Genomic DNA, 18,533 nt, shown 5'->3' with positions numbered 1-18,533 from the left:
TGACGTTACTTTGAATTATTGATAGGTTTGTTCATGTGACGTAATCATAGATTTTGTTTATATATTCCTATACATACGGTAGTTATAAACATCTCTCGGTAAACGCGCTAGACGATTAGGCGATTAAGTTTGTTCGAAGCGCTGCCGTCGGCGAAGCCTCACGCTCGCCGGCGAGAATCCTCCTTCATCCTTCTATGTCGACTTCGGTTCCCCTTCTTCCTCATCCTCCTGACCCTTCGGACGGTCTGTGTTTCTTGCGATCTGAGCGGCCTCCCCTCTGTTCATCTCAACCTGTTTGGTCGGTAAATTCTCTTTTTCCTGATGTGGAAGAAGTAGCTCCTCCTGCATCTGCGGCTCAGCCTGTAGCGAGTGATCCCTGTGTTGTTTCTCGGGATCCAGCTCCAGTTCTTACTCTTTGGGTTTCCAAATTTAAATCTTCATTCCAGAATCTTTCTAAAGTCACGACTCCGATTATTTCCTCAGATGGTATTCCCTCAATTTCAGCTCCAGATTCGATTGTTCTTGGCTCTTCTCAGATCTGGAAAAATCACTTGGTCGCTTATTTCCATGGATGTCCTCCTTCCCCAGCAAAAATTTTCCAAGATCTGAACCCCATTTGGGAGAAGCAAGGGAGAACTTCCTCTTTTTCAGGAGGAAGCTTCGCTGAGAGATTCTTGGCAATTTCTTGCTTCTGCGGAGGAATCCTTCTTTAGACAGAAATCCAGAATAAGGTAGTTATCGGAAGGGGATGCAAATACGGCGGTCTTTCACAAATGTGTGGCTGCTAATATTTCTCGAAATGTTATTCATTTTCTGAGAAATGCCGATGGTTTCAAGGTTTCAGATCCTATTCAAATGAAAAGTCTGGCGACTGGTTACTTCACCTCCTTTCTTGGAATGGCAAATGCTAGTGTGCAGCCTTTTTCCATTTCGTAAATCCAGAGTTTACATCCCTTCCGATGTGGTATTGAGTTGGGTGCTCAGATTTCAAGTATTCCATCCGATGATGAGATCAAGGCTACCCTTTTTGCTCTTCCCCGTGACAAGGCCCCTGGTCCTGACGGGTTTTCTGTGGAATTTTTCACAACTTCTTGGGATTTGGTTGGGAAGGATTTGATTAATGCTGTGCGGGATTTTTTCTTATCATCTTTGATGCTGAGACAGGTTAATTTGACTGTTATTGCTTTGATTCCTAAGTTTGTGGGGGCGTCTAAGCTCACGGAATTCAGGCCTATATCCTTATGTAATATTGTGTACAAGGTTATATCAAGGATATTAGCTTCTTGGTTAAGGATTTTTACCTCGGAGGCAGTTCAAAGGAACCAAGTGGAGTTTGTAAAAGGCAGACTTATGTGTGAAAATATTCTTTTAGCATCTGAGCTGGTAGTGACTTTCATAAGCCTGGTTTTTTTTTTTTTCTCTAGAGGATGCTTGCAAATTGACATTACTAAGGCTTATGATAATGTTGATTGGACCTTTGTGCTGAACATTTTAGAAGCCTTCAAGCTTCCGCGCGAATTCATTGGTTGGATACGGTCTTGTATTACTTCTCCTTATTATTCCATTGCTCTAAATGGAGAGTTGGCTGGGTTTATCCAAGGGAGGAAGGGTCTCCGTCAGGGAGATCCCATCTCTTCGTCTTTGTTTGTGCTCATAATGGATATCCTCTTAAAGCTCTTGGATAAGGCTGTTTTGGATCAGAAGATTAAGCCTCACCCTCTCTGCTTGGACCCTCTTATTACCCACCTGAGTTTCACCGACGATGTTCTTATCTTTTTTGATGGCTCGTCCGACTCTTTGGGTGGAATTCTGGAAGTGTTGTCCTCTTTTAAGAAGGTTTTGGGTTTATCTCTAAGTCTGTCCAAATCTTTTCTCTTCATAGATGGCAACAACCTCCCTTTCTCTAGGGAATTGGCTGGAAGATTTGGCTTGCAGGTGGGTTCATTGCCCGTCTGATATCTTGGTATTCCCTTATTGCCGCATAAGCTCAGACCTCAGGACTATTAACCTCTTTTGGATAAAGTGAAGGCACGAGTTTCTTCTTGGACAGTTTGGAGACTCTCATTCGCTGGAAGACTTCAGCTCATCCAATCCTTTCTTTACAGCATTATAAATTTCTGGTCGTCTTTTTTTCCTCTCCCTAAAAGCTGCTTGGAAGCTCTTGAGAGAATTTGCAACGCTTTTTTGTGGTCTGGTGCTCTGAATTCTGCGAAAGGAGCTAAGATCTCTTGGGAGTCGGTTTGTTCTCCAAAATCTTCAAGCTTCCGCGCGAATTCATTGGTTGGATACGGTCTTGTATTACTTCTCCTTATTATTCCATTGCTCTAAATGGAGAGTTGGCTGGGTTTATCCAAGGGAGGAAGGGTCTCCGTCAGGGAGATCCCATCTCTTCGTCTTTGTTTGTGCTCATAATGGATATCCTCTTAAAGCTCTTGGATAAGGCTGTTTTGGATCAGAAGATTAAGCCTCACCCTCTCTGCTTGGACCCTCTTATTACCCACCTGAGTTTCACCGACGATGTTCTTATCTTTTTTGATGGCTCGTCCGACTCTTTGGGTGGAATTCTGGAAGTGTTGTCCTCTTTTAAGAAGGTTTTGGGTTTATCTCTAAGTCTGTCCAAATCTTTTCTCTTCATAGATGGCAACAACCTCCCTTTCTCTAGGGAATTGGCTGGAAGATTTGGCTTGCAGGTGGGTTCATTGCCTGTCTGATATCTTGGTATTCCCTTATTGCCGCATAAGCTCAGACCTCAGGACTATTAACCTCTTTTGGATAAAGTGAAGGCACGAGTTTCTTCTTGGACAGTTTGGAGACTCTCATTCGCTGGAAGACTTCAGCTCATCCAATCCTTTCTTTACAGCATTATAAATTTCTGGTCGTCTTTTTTTCCTCTCCCTAAAAGCTGCTTGGAAGCTCTTGAGAGAATTTGCAACGCTTTTTTTGTGGTCTGGTGCTCTGAATTCTGCGAAAGGAGCTAAGATCTCTTGGGAGTCGGTTTGTTCTCCAAAATCTGCTGGAGGTTTGGGTTTAAAAAGGCTTGGATATTTAAACAAGATGTTTGGTCTGAAGCTCATTTGGCTTTTGTTTGCTGCTGAAGGATCCTTATGGGTCGCGTGGCTCAAATCACAGGTTCTTAGGGGAAAATTATTTTAGCAATCTGGCATTCATCAGTCGGGAAGCTGGATATGGAGAAGACTTCTGAAGCTTCGTCCACTAGCTCGTCCCTTTTTATTCTGTTGTGGTCAATCTGGTTCCTCAACTTCCTTCTGGCATGATGATTGGACTAATCTAGGTCCTCAGATCGATATCACTGGCCCTAATGGTCCAATGGTCTCAGGAATTCCTCTGTGTGTTTGGTTAGAGGTGCTTGTAGGGACGGTGCTTGGTCTATTTCTCATGGCAGGCATTCAATCTTGTCTTTGCTTCGTGATTGCCTTCCTGCTGATATTCCAGGATCCTTGTCATCAGGAGATGATTACTTCCTTTGGAGGAATTCGGCTGGTAAGCCTCCAGGGATTTTCTCTTCCTCCAAAACTTGGATAATTCTTCATCCTTCTCCTCCTCTCGTGCCTTGGTTTAGAGCTGTCTGGCCTTCTCTCAGAATTCCAAAGCATTCCTTTCTCTTTTGGGTTGTTCTTCGTGATCGTATGCCCACCAGAGATCGCCTTAGTAGTTGGGGTCTCCATGTTTCCGAGAATTGCTTGTTATGCGACGTTGTGGGTGAAAGCCGAGTTTATCTTTTCTTTGAATGCGATTTCTCTTCAGAAGTTTTTCATTCCTTATTCTTCCACCAGGATCTTTCGCCTCCAACAGTTCTTGAGGATTTGGTTAATTGGCTTCAGTCTCCCTTTCGTGTTAGGAAATTGAAGGTTGTCTGCAATTTGGTTCTCCAATCGGTGGTTTATTATGTGTGGAAAGAGCGCAACTCTAGACACCACAATTCAGCCTCCAAGCCTGCCCATGTTATTGTCAAGGAGATTCGTCTATTGTTGCGTGCTAAGCATGCAGGTCTGGACTCTATGGATCATTTAAAGCTAAGCACGGCGACGGCTTCTTCGCAGCCGCCTGAGTCATATCTATCGACATGGTTTCCAGCCATAAGTTCACTCTTCTTGCCGTTTTCTTGCCGCGAGGTGTTTCCGTGTCACTGCGTTTCTACTGTCTTGCGTTTATACTACTTTTTAGTGTTTTGCTTCTTCTTTTGTAGTTCTTTCTCACCTAGCTCATATTTGGATGTAATTTCAAAAGATTCCTCTAAGGAGAAGAGGATAAGAAAAGGTGAATAAAGAGTTATTTAAAATATATATATATATATTTTGTTTATTGTGATTATCTAAAAAATAAAAATATGATAAGCTTCCATGAGTTTACACACCTTATTTCCATAAAAAAGACTAACACACTGTTCATCCAGATAATATTTTGTATGCAGGAAATCACTGACTGTTCACATAGCATTACATGCACCCTAAAATTTTATTAGCATGAAATATCATATACTTCACTTTCGGTTCCCATAACTCTTGTAGCATGTGAATCAATGGCTGTAAGAACACATCAAGAGACCTTTTAGGATGTTCTAAACCAGTCACAAATAAGGTAAAAATATCATATACTTCACTTCCATTTCCAATGTATCCCACAATTTCTAAGGTCCAATCTTCGGGTTCGTCCTCTCCTTCGGCTTTGATATCGATTGGGACATGCTGGCCTTCGGATTCGTCCTCGGGCTCGGATTCGTTGTCATTGAGCTCGTCCGTGTCGTCGTTATGATCGGGGATGACCTCTTTAGGTTTCGTCTTTCAGGTGAGGGGCGGAGCAAGGTTGGGTTGGGCTTCGTAATCGCGTCGTCTCGTAATGATGTTGCAGTTCGGAGCGTGCTCGATACTTGGTCGCTCGATTGCTGCAATTGGGATATTTGCCGAAGATCAGGATCGGAATTAGTCGCGAGAGCGGCTAAGGCGTCGGCGGTTGCATTCTCGTCTCGAGGTATCTTCGTAAGCTCGAAGGTAGAGAACTCCGAAGCAATATCCTTAAGAACTTTGAGATATGCGTCCATGCGGTCGTTCTTGGCCTCGTATTCGCCGTGAAACTGGTTAGCCACGAGTTGAGAGTCGCAGTAGGCGTGTATGTGCTCGGCGCCGATGCCTTTGGCGAGTCGTAATCCAGCAATCAATGCTTCGTACTCGGCTTCGTTGTTGGATGCCGGGAAGCCGAGTCGAAATGACTGCTCGATAACTTCTCCTTCGGGTGATTTGAGACGAATTCCGACTCCGGATCCTTTATGGGATGATGAACCATCGGCGTGAAGAATCCAGGGTTGTACGACCGGATTATCTTCGACGAGCTCCGGTGGGAGTCCGACCAAGAAATCTGCTAGGACTTGAGACTTCGTTGCTGTTCTGCCTCGGTATTCGATGTCATATTCACTGAGTTCGATAGCCCACTTAGCGAGTCGTCTGGACTGACTTGGGCTATGGAGGAAAGTACGAAGAGGGTGATCGGTTAGGACCACGATCGCGTGAGACTGGAAGTACGGGCGTAGCTTCCGTGCAGAAATGACCACGGCAAAGGCGAATTTCTCCAAAGTCGGATAACGATACTCCGATCCATCGAGGGATTTGCTTGTGTAGAAAATTGGCTTCTGCTCGCCGCGATCTTCTCGAACAAGAACACTGCTGACTGCGAACTCCGAAATTGCGATGTAAAGATAAAGTGTCTCGCCGGTTTCTGGTTTGGATAAAACTGGCGGAGTGGACAAGTATTTCTTTAGCTCGGCGAAGGCTTCTTCACACTTCTCATTCCATTCGAGATGTTTGTTACCGCGAAGAAGTTGGTAGAAAGGCAAGCACTTATCCGTCGATCTGGATATGAATCGATTAAGTGCTGCGATACGTCCGGTAAGTCGCTGAACTTCACGTTTGGTTGTCGGTGACGGGAGCTCGAGAATAGCGGCGATCTGCTTTGGATTAGCTTCAATGCCTCGCCGTGTAACGATGTATCCGAGGAACTCTCCAGATGTCACGCCGAACGTACACTTAGTTGGATTAAGCTTCATACCATACTGATCCAAGATATCAAAACATGTGCAAAGATGGCCGACGTGATCGGAAGCGATGAGTGACTTCACGAGCATATCATCGATGTAAACTTCCATAGTTCGCCCGAGCTGGCTCGCGAACATCCGGTTTACCAGTCGTGTGCTCCAGCATTCTTCAGGCCAAAGGGCATGACCTTGTAGCAGTAGATGCCACGGTCTGTGATGAACGATGTCTTCTCCCGATCTTGCGGATGCATAAGAATCTGATTGTACCCGGAGAACGCATCCATAAACGAGAGTAGTTCGTTCCCGGCAGTTGCTTCCACGAGGCGGTCGATATGAGGCAACGAAAAGCTATCTTTCGGACACGCCTTATTGAGGTCGGTAAAGTCGACGCAGATCCTCCATTTACCATTCTTCTTCTTTACGACCACGGGGTTTGCTAACCAGTCTGGGTATTTGACTTCGGTGATGGATCCGGCTTTGAGTAAACGCTCGACCTCATCGTTCACGGCTTGTGCTTTCTCTGATCTGAGCTTTCGGCGTTTCTGCTTGATTGGCTTATACGTTGGATCAATGCTGAGCTCGTGACACGCGATCTGTGGATCAATCTCGGGCATATCTTCTACCGACCAAGCGAAGGTTGATGAATGCTGTTTCAGAAAGTGAATGAGTGGCTCGCGGATGACTGGGTCGAGCTCGGCGCCGATTCCGACTTGACGTTCTGGCCTTAGTTCGTTGATGCAAACTTGAACGATCGACTCCTGTTTAGGTTTTGTATTCTGGACGATGAGCTTGTCAGTTGGTCCTAACGAGCTAATGACACAAGCTTGGTTGGCCGAATGAAGTCTGCACTCGTTTATGTAGCACGATCGAGCAACAGCTTGGTTTCCTCGGAGAGTGTAAACACCATCGGGAGTCGGGAACTTTAGGCATTGATGGTGCATCGAGGCGACTGCTTTCATCGCGTGTAGCCAAGGTGTTCCGAGAATAGCGTTGTAGATCACCGGTTTATCGAGGATAAGGAACTGGATAATCTTTGCGACTCCGCCGAGGTAGATCGGAATGTTGACCATGCCGACCGTCATACAACGTTCTCCATCGAATCCGGTAAGTGGTTCGATAAACGGCTCAATCCTATCTGATGCCAACTCGAGCTGGTCAAGTGCTTCCTTGAAGATAATGTTAACCGAGCTGCCCGTATCGACCAGAATGCGGCTAACTTCGACGTCGTCGAGGAGCAGCTCGACAACGAGGGCGTCGTTATGTGGTTTATGCAGCCCGATTGTATCGGCCTCGGTAAATACCAAGGGTGTTCCCTTGGGCGGATCCTGCGGGGCTTTGGGCGCGCTGGCGGCCTGTCTGTTGTACTCTTTGATGGCTTGAACCGAATAACTGCAAGCTTCGATTGCCTCCATTATCATGTTGACACGTTTCCGCGCCTTGGGAGTGTGATTCTCTGGTGCTCGGTCATCACGATTCCGTTTCTGTTGCTCGGGCAAAACAGGCGGATTCGGTGGTGGTGGTGGTAGCGTCGGTAAAGCCGGCGGAGTTGGTGGATCTTTGGCGAGTGCCTTCTCAAGTTGTTCGTTGTTTGGTCGAGGCATGTGTGAACGACGGAGATCGTCAATTGAAAGTTGCCCGCCGCTTTTAGACGCGTTCGAGCGTCGGAGATCGTCGACTGAAATCGGTTCCTTTCGATATAGGCCGAGTAGGTATTCTCACAGATGTCTGTATTTTTCAGTGCTGTGGCCTCTACGGTTATGGAACTCGCAGAACAATGACTCGTCCTGATCTTCTTAGCCGCGGACCCACTTTTTGTTCCACTGTTTGTTCGGTTGTTGGATTGCGTTAGCATAGAACTTCTTGCGATTCTAATACCCTCGACCGTATCCTGGTTGCGGCTCATTAGTCGCGGTTTTCGCACGTTCGGGTTGCTTCGTTGAATAACTCTGCTCGTAAGCGGCTTCTTCTTCCTCTTCAGCGATGTAAGTATTAGCTCGGTGCAACGCGTTTTCTAATGTCTGCGGAGGGTTATGCGTGATCGCGCTCCGGAAGCTAGTCTTTATTTGAGCTCCTTTCTGAAGGCATAAAAGAGCGGCTTCATCGCTAATCGTACAATTAGCGACGATCGTCTTGAAGCGCTGGATGAAATCACGAAGGCTCTCGCTTGGTCCTTGGGGTATTTGCCAGAGCTCGGAGTTCTTGTTGTTCTGCCCAATGAACATGGAGAAATGTTTGACGAACGCCGTCGTTAACTCCTTGTAGTTATCAATCGAATTGGCTTCGAGTCGCGAAAACCAATCGAGAGCTACTCCTCCTAATCTTTCCACGAATAGCTGGCACTGAACTGCGTCTCTCTCTTCGGCGGATTTGAACTGGTATCGGTTCATGCAGATGCCGAACGATGTCAAGAAGTGTCGGGGGTCGGTATTGCCCTCGTAGACTTTTATCTTCAGTTTCTCCATGTGTTTGACCGGCGTCCCTGCTACGCACGGCGTGAAGGGTGTCTTCTGTGTTTCCTGAATGACGCGCTCGATTTCCGGAGCTGCGCTTGTGGCTTGATGTATCTTTGAAGTGATATCACGAAGCTGTGCCTTCATTGCTTCGAACTCGGCGTCTCGGCTCAAATCCGATGCTGGTGCATTCGCTGACCCGTCTGCGGCAGACCTCATAGTTCCGGCGGGATCTCCGTCGGTATTAAGATCGTCAATGATGTTCCGAACTCGGAGAGGAGTTTGTGTTTGACTGAGCTCGGTGATTTGTGCCGCCATCTGACTGAAACGCTCCTCGCTTCTTTTGTTGATGGCCTCGAATTGGGCATTAAATACTTGAAGTAGCAGTTCGGTTCCATAACCTCCTGCGGGGGTTTGGCCGGCTATAGTTCCAGCGTTTTCCCCAGGAGTTCCTCCTCCTTGCCCTGTTGGGGCGTTGGCATTCTCTCCTCCGAGAGAGTTTTCTTCTTCATGAATGTTGGTTTGATCCGTCATCGTTGATTCAATCTTTTCGAAGTCCGATCTAAAGTTTAAGAAATCTGTTTAAGTCCCCCTTCCTGGCGCGCCAATTGTTGATATGTAAATATCGACAGGGGACAAAACAATACTTTTAGATCGGAAGCTCGGTTTTTATTAGATTGAGTCAAGTAAAATACAACTGAGTTCGGTTATTCAGATAGACAATAACGAACTAAGACTTAAGGCGACTAAGAAGCTAGCGTAGTGAGTTCTCAGTCTTTAAGTCTTCTCGGGAATCTCTTGTGTTCTCTGGTGTCGATTCGTCTCCCTTTATATATATCCTCTAAGTCGGTCTTCAAGCACACCTTAGACGATATGGGACCGAGAGTACTTTCCTTTTCTCTCGGTTCCTTTCCTTTTTCCTCTAAGGTTTCCTTTTTCCGTTAGGAAACCTTCCTATTTCGACCGAGCTCAGGGAAACCCTCCATTCCTTCGAGAGGCTTCTCACCGATCTCGGCCTAATGGGCTGTGTTCGGCCCAATGTTTCACTCGGCCCATCTTTCCCGGTACATCCCTTCGTAAACCGGGCTTATGTTACGCCGATCTCGGTTTGTACCGGAGAAAACCGGGGTGCGGTTTTTACCTCCAACAAGAAACAAAAACTTTTGTTTTATATGACTGTGACAAATTGTACGGTGTGAAAATAACTTCCATATTTTTTTAAATAGGTTAAAACCATCAGTACATAATCCAAGATAGATATTTCTGCTATCCGATGCAAAATTGGATAATCTGACTGAAAGTGTTGTCATGTCTCTACATGAAAAAGATGTACAATGTTCTGCATGTCATCTCATAATTATTGCTGTTCGTTCAGATATAATTTTTTTAAGCTATCTGGTAGAGCAATTAGTACCACTTACGCTTATACGTAATCAAATTTCCTAGTGGTAATCAGAAACCGAGGTTTGCTAGAAAACCACCATGTCAAGTAATTCACGTTTACTCCCCAATAAATTATACAACTGTCAATTGTCTACCATGTAAAAGAATGGAGAGATAACCTGAAACACTCCTCTAAAAATTATTTATTATCTCGTCTCATCCTTTATTCTAGCGTCTCCCTTGCAGGTCTCTCACCTTTTAATGAGCTTGAAAATTTCCAATTTGTCCTTGTAATTTTGGAAGAAGTAAATTATAAGAGAAAATTGAAAAATCGGTCAATCATAAATAAGCAGAGATAAACCAATCAAGAGCGGCGAAACAAAAATTCGTGCAATGAGATATAAGCATGAGTAGCCAATCAGAAGCGAGCTTCTCAAATTTTAACCAATCAGGAGCGTGTCGACATTTTTTAGGCGCCAAAATTTTAGCCAATCAGAACAGGCTTTGTCTTCTTGTCGGGGACCGGGTTGAAAGAGAAACCATTTTTGACCAGCTCGCTCGCTTCACCCTAGCGATCGCTAGAGAACGAATTCTCAGAACTCGAATCATTCTTGACATTTTGCTGCACTCATCCCTCATTGAAGCTTAATCAAGGTATTTGACATTTCGTTGGATATTCTTTTTCATTTCGTTATTGGAAAGTCGTTGTCCTAGAACCACGATTGGGATTAAATTCGATTATTGAATAGGCAATGGTATACTATGGAAATGGTAATTGGTTGTTAATCGACTAGGTCTTTATTGGATTGGAGTTTTAGATGCTGTAAATCAAATTAGATTAGAGTTTCTCCACGAGTTGACAATTAGATCTAATTAAATGAGAGAAATAGAGTAACAATCGGTATTACCTGTGTATAACTGGAAACAACTAGAAACTTTTTTTATGCGGTTGAGTATGGTCTATGTGTTATTTTTTTAGGTGATAATGATAACAAACCTATTTTTTTATTACGGGGGATATCATTCAAATTCGGAGGATAAATAGATTTCAGCCCCAGCGTCCATGTATGGTATAATTTTTAAATCATCAAGTTTGGAGGAGATTACTTATTATGATTTAGTGGAAAAGATATGCACGAAGGTTGGGATTGTTTAATCTTCGAGTAAGTTGATACTGAGTTACATTCCGGTACTCGTGCAAACTCAGAAACAGTTTTATATTTCGAATGATGATGACCTAGCCGTGTTCCTGACCTCACTGGATAAAGAGAGACGCAGAAGTATTATTAATGTAGAGGTCATCAAAGGTGTTGAAGTTGGAGAGGAATTTTCCAGAGTTTAGAGGGTAAGTTCTGTTGGTATAAATTATGGGGGGTTGCGTTTAGGTAATGGTGGATCAAATAATGGTGTACTTGTTATTTACACAGGCAACTGTTCAGCAGGACAACATCACGAGAATGTCCCATTGATAGAGAAAGCTGACGGTGATGAGGGAAAAGATGGTGATGATGTTACTCGTGATGGAGAAGATGGTGATGATGTTACACGTGACAATGGAAAAGATGGTGATGATGTTTCCCGTGAAAATGCTGATGGAGTAGATGATGATGCTAAAGCCAAGTTTGATAACGAGGAGGAGGAATACAGAGGGTTTGATTTTGATTATGGTACCCCTCCTGAAGTTGTAGAAACACAACATTTTGAATGGGAAGATGGTATGAATCTAAGAGTGGGGCAACAATTTGCATGTAAACAAGATTTGATAGATTTAGTGTATAGAGCTTCACATCAATATTGTTTTGGTCTGACTATAAAGAATTCAGATAAGAGGCGATATGTCGTGAAATGCGCTGAAACAGGTTGTAATTGGTATTTACGAACTTGGAAGGATGTGAATACACCCTGTTTTTCTATAACAGTATACCGGAAGATGCATACTTGTTCTCGGGCAAGTGCGAGTACAAACAGCAAACAAAGGAAAGGAATACCAGGATTAGTTGCATCTGTTGTTAAGGAGTTGTATCCAGGTCGATTAGATACACAAACTCCTCACGCTGTCATGCTTTTGGTTAAACAAAACGCTTCTGTGAGTGTGTCATACTCCACCGCATGGAGAGGAGTACAGCAAGCTAAATCTCTGATTCGTGGTTATCCTGCAGACAGCTATAGAGATCTGTACTCGTATTTGTACATGCTACAGAAGGTGAATCCAGGTCGAAACACAAGGTGTTACTGGATGAACAAGGAAGATTCAAGTACTTATTTGTCGCTTTGGGAGCTTGGTTTGTAGCTATGAGAAAAGTGGTAGTTGTTGATGCAACTTTTTTGAAAGCCTGAATGGGTTGTCAGCTAGTCTTAGCTGCTTGTCAGGATGGTAATCGTCACCATTATCCAATTGCTTTTGGAGTTAAAAACGGTTGTACCCGATAGTCCTGAGTTGGTTATTGTTTCGGACAGAAATTTAGGCCTCAATAACGCAGTAGCTGAGGTGTACACGGAAGCTAAACATGGGTATTGCACCTGGCATCTTTCACAGAATGTGAAAATGCAAGTATCAAGGGATAGAGAAATAGTTGCAGGTACATTCATGGAGTGCGCAAGACAGTATACAAAGGCCGAGTTTCTTGATCATTATTCGAGGATGGCATCAAAGTATCCTGCTGTGACCGATACTTTAATAGTGTGTTTCGAAATGGGCCAAGTGCTATTTTCCAGCAGAGAGGTACAATCTAGATACTAGTAACGTTGTGGAGTCCTTGAATAGTGTGTTTAAAGATGCAAGGAAGCTGCCATTATTACCTATGATAGATGCGATTGTTGACAAGTTGTGTGAATGGTTTAACAAGCATAGGAACGAGGCTGCTTCAACGCCACCAGGATGCAAACTGGTTGCCTTTGTGGAAAATATTTTTCACAGTAGATGTGCTGATTCTAAGAAACTATGTGTCACCAAGTTAAACATCATTCAGATTGAATACAGCGTGCTTGGATTCTATGGGATTAATTACACGGTGAGCTTGAAAAATAAAATTTGCTCGTGCAAGCTTTTTGATATAGACAAGTATCCATGTGTCCATGCCTTAGCCGCATTAGAAGCTTACATGAAGCGGCCAGACAGAGAAGTGGATATAAACGTGGAGGACTTGTGTTCGATGTATTATTTAACCGAGCAATGGGCTTTTGCTTATAACAGAACCATCTATCCTGTTCCACATAAGTCACAGTGGGTTGTCCCCGATGATGTTAAGCAATTGAGCGCTTTGCCCCTGGTTTATGAGGCAAAAAATGGGGGCAAAACAGCAGAAAAAAGCATCCATTCGTTGGAGAGCGTCGACCGAAGCCGAAGAGGACGAAGACGAGTAATAAGCGTTGGCCGGAATCTTACAAAATTTATAGCTATTTTACTGGAGGTGAAAACGTTGGAAGTGAAAATGCTAGAGGTGAAAATGCTGGAAGTGAAAATGCTGGAGGTGAAAATGGTGGAAGTGAAAATGCTGGAGGTGAAAATGCTGGAAGTGAAAATGCTGGAGGTGAAAATGCTGAAAGTAAAAATGCTGGAGGTGAAAATGCAGGAGGTGAAAATGCTGGAGGAGATATCTCCGGTGATAACATGGTTTAGTTTGGAAAATGGAGAGATTTATTGTGATTGTATAACTCGGAAATACTTAGTACAACTTTGGATTTAGGGTTTATGTTGTGGTTGTATTACTCGGAAATACTTGATGCGGTCAATATCTTCAAACGATGTCTCGTTTCCCCCAAACGTGACAAAATGGATTGTTATTTAACGTACACCTAAAAAGTTTCTGAAACACAATCTCATTCATCTAATATGGCTAGGCAAAGCGGGTTTTCTGATTTGCCCATAGAGATGAAAAACGAAATGTTAAAGAATGTAGTCAGTTCTAGCACTCGCGATTACTGTAGGGCTTTAGTGGCAAGTAGGGATTTTTACCAGATCTCTAAGGATCCAATCTTCCTTCGGACCGTGGATTGGCTAAGCGTGCCCACACCTTGGTTCTTTGATATGGCATGGATGAGAATGTTCAAGGACAGATGTTTGGCAGAAGGTAATCCTACGGCTCTATTTGAAAGAAGTCTTTCAATTTTTTTCTATGACCATAATATAGAGGCAAGGATGGCAATGCTTAAGGCGTCATTGGAAGCGGGATTCTCGTTGGCAAAATATTGCCACCAAATGCTTGTCCTCATCATGTCCGGACGCGACGTGAGCTTAACATCTGTCCTGATTTTACACGGGTGGAATCAGAAGAAATGCCATTACGAATTGAAAGAGCAAGCCCTAGAGGACCCCCGTATGTCACTCCAGCACAGTTTGGAGAGACCATTACATTTGTGGTGGACAAAATTAATAACTTGTATTGTGGAAGTGGAGACATTCACCCATTAATAATTATGATGGGATATGTAGACGTGCCCCTCGATTGGTGCGATTCTTGCCACTGGACAATGGAGGCGGCAAAATTCCAGTTGGATATTAGAAATTGCTTCGTGAAAGAGTGGCCAACTTGATCCATCCGAGTGAAAATTTATTTTTGTTTTATTTAAGTATTACTCATATAACTTTGTAAAACAACGTATTGTTTTCTCTCCTTAGTCTTTTGTTCAAAGTTCAAAGTTCTCATTCTCGTTCAAAGTTCAAAGTTCTCTTTCTCGTGTATGTAAAGAGTAAAAGTACCTCGTATCAAGAAGATATAATATGAGTTATTCTCAAAAAGTCAGAGAATGTTCCTCGGGAAAGGGAAAAAGTTATTCTCAAAAAGTAAAAACAAAGTAAAAGGGAGATAAAGAATAAAAAACTAAGGACAGATAGTGGGCCCGTCTCGGAGCGACGTTGTTTAGTAAGATGTAAACCACCCATTAAACCACCCGTAAACCAAGAGAAACCGATTTGATAATGTGACTCTAACGAAATTTGACCATAAAATGAGTCAGTCTACGCAAATTTGTTCGTGGTCAAGCTACTATGTTAAAGGAACTACGGAGCAGTGTTTAAAATTTTTAAATGATATAGACATTACACGAGAACGTTTGTTTATAGCTTTTATAACCTATGATGAAGCGTATAACCGAAAGTTTTTCATTTTAATATAAGTATTACTTATAATACTGTAAAACAATAAGATGGACAACTACGTGGATGATGAGTATAACTAGAATTATTAGTACAACGACGTTCAACAAACCCAGTTAATATAAACGCTCTAGTTTTGGTCAGAAAAACTTGGTATAACTACGCTCTAGTTATAATGTTTAGTACGGCCATTTGTTGTTCTGTCGACCACAAATAATTGTGAACTGGTGAGGAGAAGCAAGAGCGAAAAAGTTGTGAAAAAGAAAAGTGAAAGTAGTACTTTTAGGTCAGAGAATGTCGTGTAAAAGTTAAAAACACGATGGAATGTTCGTCGGAAGAAGAGAACCACTACAAGAAAACAATCATTTTCCAACGGTCCATTACGACGGTTTTCAAATCGTCGCAAGAGTACAACGATTTTACGACGATTTAACGTCTAATTTTAAAACCGTCGTAAAACCGTCGTATATAAAAATCGTCGTAAACTCGACGTACAATTTACGACGAATTACGACGATTATACATCGATAACGAGAGATTTGCTAGTAAATGTAAAATCGTCGTAAATTCGTCGCAAAATTACGACGAATATACGACGACTACATTTTGATGTACATGTTACGACGATTGTACGTCGAAAAAGAAGTTAGGTGAAAAACATTTAAAACATGTTTACCTAACAATTGTAGATGAAAAATTTTATCGCAAAATCGTCGTAAACTCGTCGTAATATTATTGTTGAATGTAAAACCGTCGTAAAAAGTCGTCGTGAAAGCGTTGTAAAGCCCGAAATTGGTTTTGATTGGTTATCTTATTTTATATGAAATGCTATCAATCTGATCAAAATCAAAAATTTGAAAAAAAAGATACATATTTACAAGTTCATGCATGTTTTCGTAAATGTTAAGTGAAAGGTTATATATTAGATTACGGAATTTCATTTTTTACTATCTCGTGTCATAAATCCATCATACATGCAAAGTTGTAAACCTTTTATTATATGATAGGATACAATAACCTTTGCATTGTTCTTTATGCAATATCACATTTATAAGATTTAGGGTTTACTCACTTATTTAAAAAACATCGTAAAACCGTCGTAATATAATCGTAAATTTACGACGGTTTTACGACGACTAAACCGTCGTAAAACCGTCGTAACGTTTGCACCGGATATGCTCTTGATCCGAGGTACGAGGTTATAAATGTTTAGCCATTACGACGATTTTACGACGGTTTATGGTTAAATCGTCGTAAAACCGTCGTAACGGTCAAATGCTCCCATCACGACACGTGTCATGTCCTGCAGTGGACCGACTGTTCTACAACCAAATCGTCGTAAAACCGTCGTAAAGTTACGACAATTTTACGACGATCACAAAATCTATATAAGGGACGCGAGATTTCCCCCTTTCGTCGCTCATTCCTCTCTTCTCCCCTCTCTCACTACAATACTTTCTCTCTCTGATCCCTAAACCACTCCCTCTCTCCTTACTCTCACAGCCAAAAGTTGTAAGTTTTTTTTTAAATTAATTTCATTACATATTATTTTAGATTTAGGTTCGGAATTTAGATTTAGGTTCGGAATTTAGATTTAGGTTTCGGAATTTAGATAGACCCGGATTTTGTAAATTTTAATAAATATTTGAAAAATTAATAACAAGTTTTTTAAAATTTTGTAGATTCTATCTCGATGGCTCCTCGGGCTAAGAGATTTCACTACCGACAGCTCGTCAATTCTGACGGTACGGCCCCGTCTACCTCGGCGATCGGATCAGCCATCCCGGAGTCCTCGGGAACACAACGGACGGTTTCCCAACCGGTCGTTGTTCCGCAGCCGGCACCGCCTCCACCACCACCAGCCGAACCAGCGGCTCCCGCACAGGCCGAGCCTGAGGTTGATTCGATCCCGCCTGTACTGTATGCCCAGTTTACAGTACAGGATCTTCTGGCGCAACCCGGTCGTGAGACCATGAACAAACTCGACCCGGATTGAGCCCCCGGCACCTATTGGTACATAATTTTTTTCCTACAATATTTTTAAATTAATTAATATTTATTCTTATATATTTGATATTAATTTACTTTTTCTCTTTCCATTTGACTAGGTTTACGACCGACAATGTAGTCGGTCGTAACGTTGCGGATATCATCAAGGGGTTTTTCGTACAACCCCATACCAGCTGGAAGAAGCTGGATCAGGCCACACTTGACACTTGGTTCAAGTGTTTTGCGGTAAGTAATTTACCATTTCGTTTAATTTTAATTTTAATTTTAAATTTTAACTTTTTATAATAATTACTAACTTCTTTTTTTTTTCCTAGCAAAACTAGTATTGGGAAACATCCGCACACGGACGTGTGGAGACGGCCTTCAAGGAGAAGGTCAAATTCCGCCTCAACAACACCGTTTCCGACTGGAAACGGAAGTGGGAGGTTGAAGGCGACAAGGCCAAGCCGGCGCCTATGTCCAATACTGTCTGGCGGGGCCTTGTCCAATACTGGTTGGATCCGCACCACCAGACTACGGTCGCCAAGTGTTCCGGATCTAGGTAAGTCGTAGTTAATTTCAATAATATTTACATTATTTTTTTCTTATAATAGATTCTAATCAAAATATTTTTCAGGAACGCTACTGACGATGCGGGAAATCGGAAGAACGTCCCGCACATTTCCGGCCAGATTCCTTTTGCCGGAAGACGGCTTATGATGGTAAGTAAATTAAAATTATTAATTTTTTTTGTTTTCAAATAATTAACTCTTATTTCTTGATACTAATTAATTTTTTCATTTTGATTTTGTAGGTCGAAGATAACAGAGGAGAACTTCCTCCGATGACGAAGGTTTTCGCCGAGACGCATAAAAAGCGTAACGGCGAATTCACGGATCCTCGGGCGGAGGAGATCTACAACGCCGCCTGTGCGGCGATCGAGGAGCGACAGACGCAGCTGACTCAGCAGGCGCGTCAAACGTCTCCCGGAGGTAGCTCGGTCCAATCGACCCCGGCGCTGACGGTGGCGGAGATGGACCAGATCTTCGAAGAGGTAATTTTAATTACTAAATTTAATTAATGTAACTTTAGTTTTAAATTATATTTCTAACCATAATGTTTTTAAATATTTGTAGGTTGCCCCAAAGAAAAAGGGGCAGGTATTAGGGATGGGGTCCATCCGTGATTCCCCGAGAGCTACGGCGACTGGACACGTCCGGGTCCCGGATCCGGTTATCCGCTAGGAGATCGATCAGATGCGGACCCGGTACGAGACGAGGATCGACCAGCTCTACGGTCTCCTCGAGATCTTGGGAGCCGACAACCCGGTACTCATGGCGCAGTTGGACAAGCTGCGGGCTGATGGGGTTGTCGGATCGTCTGCCGTCGGGTCATCCACTAGGACGCAACCGCCGGTGCAGACGGACGAGGAGATGTTCCGATCTCTCGGGGTTGAGCCTCCTAGAGCCGGAGATCAGGCGCCGACGGAAGCATCAAACCGAAGACCCGGCAAGGAACACGTCCAGGACGATGGGGAGGAGGCCGGTGACGAGATCGACGGGATCGATTT

The sequence above is a fragment of the Eutrema salsugineum genome, unplaced genomic scaffold (assembly GCF_000478725.1).
Source record: "Eutrema salsugineum unplaced genomic scaffold, Eutsalg1_0 scaffold_6, whole genome shotgun sequence".
NCBI classification, from domain to species: Eukaryota; Viridiplantae; Streptophyta; class Magnoliopsida; order Brassicales; family Brassicaceae; genus Eutrema; species Eutrema salsugineum.
This window is presented reverse-complemented; position numbering follows the sequence as displayed.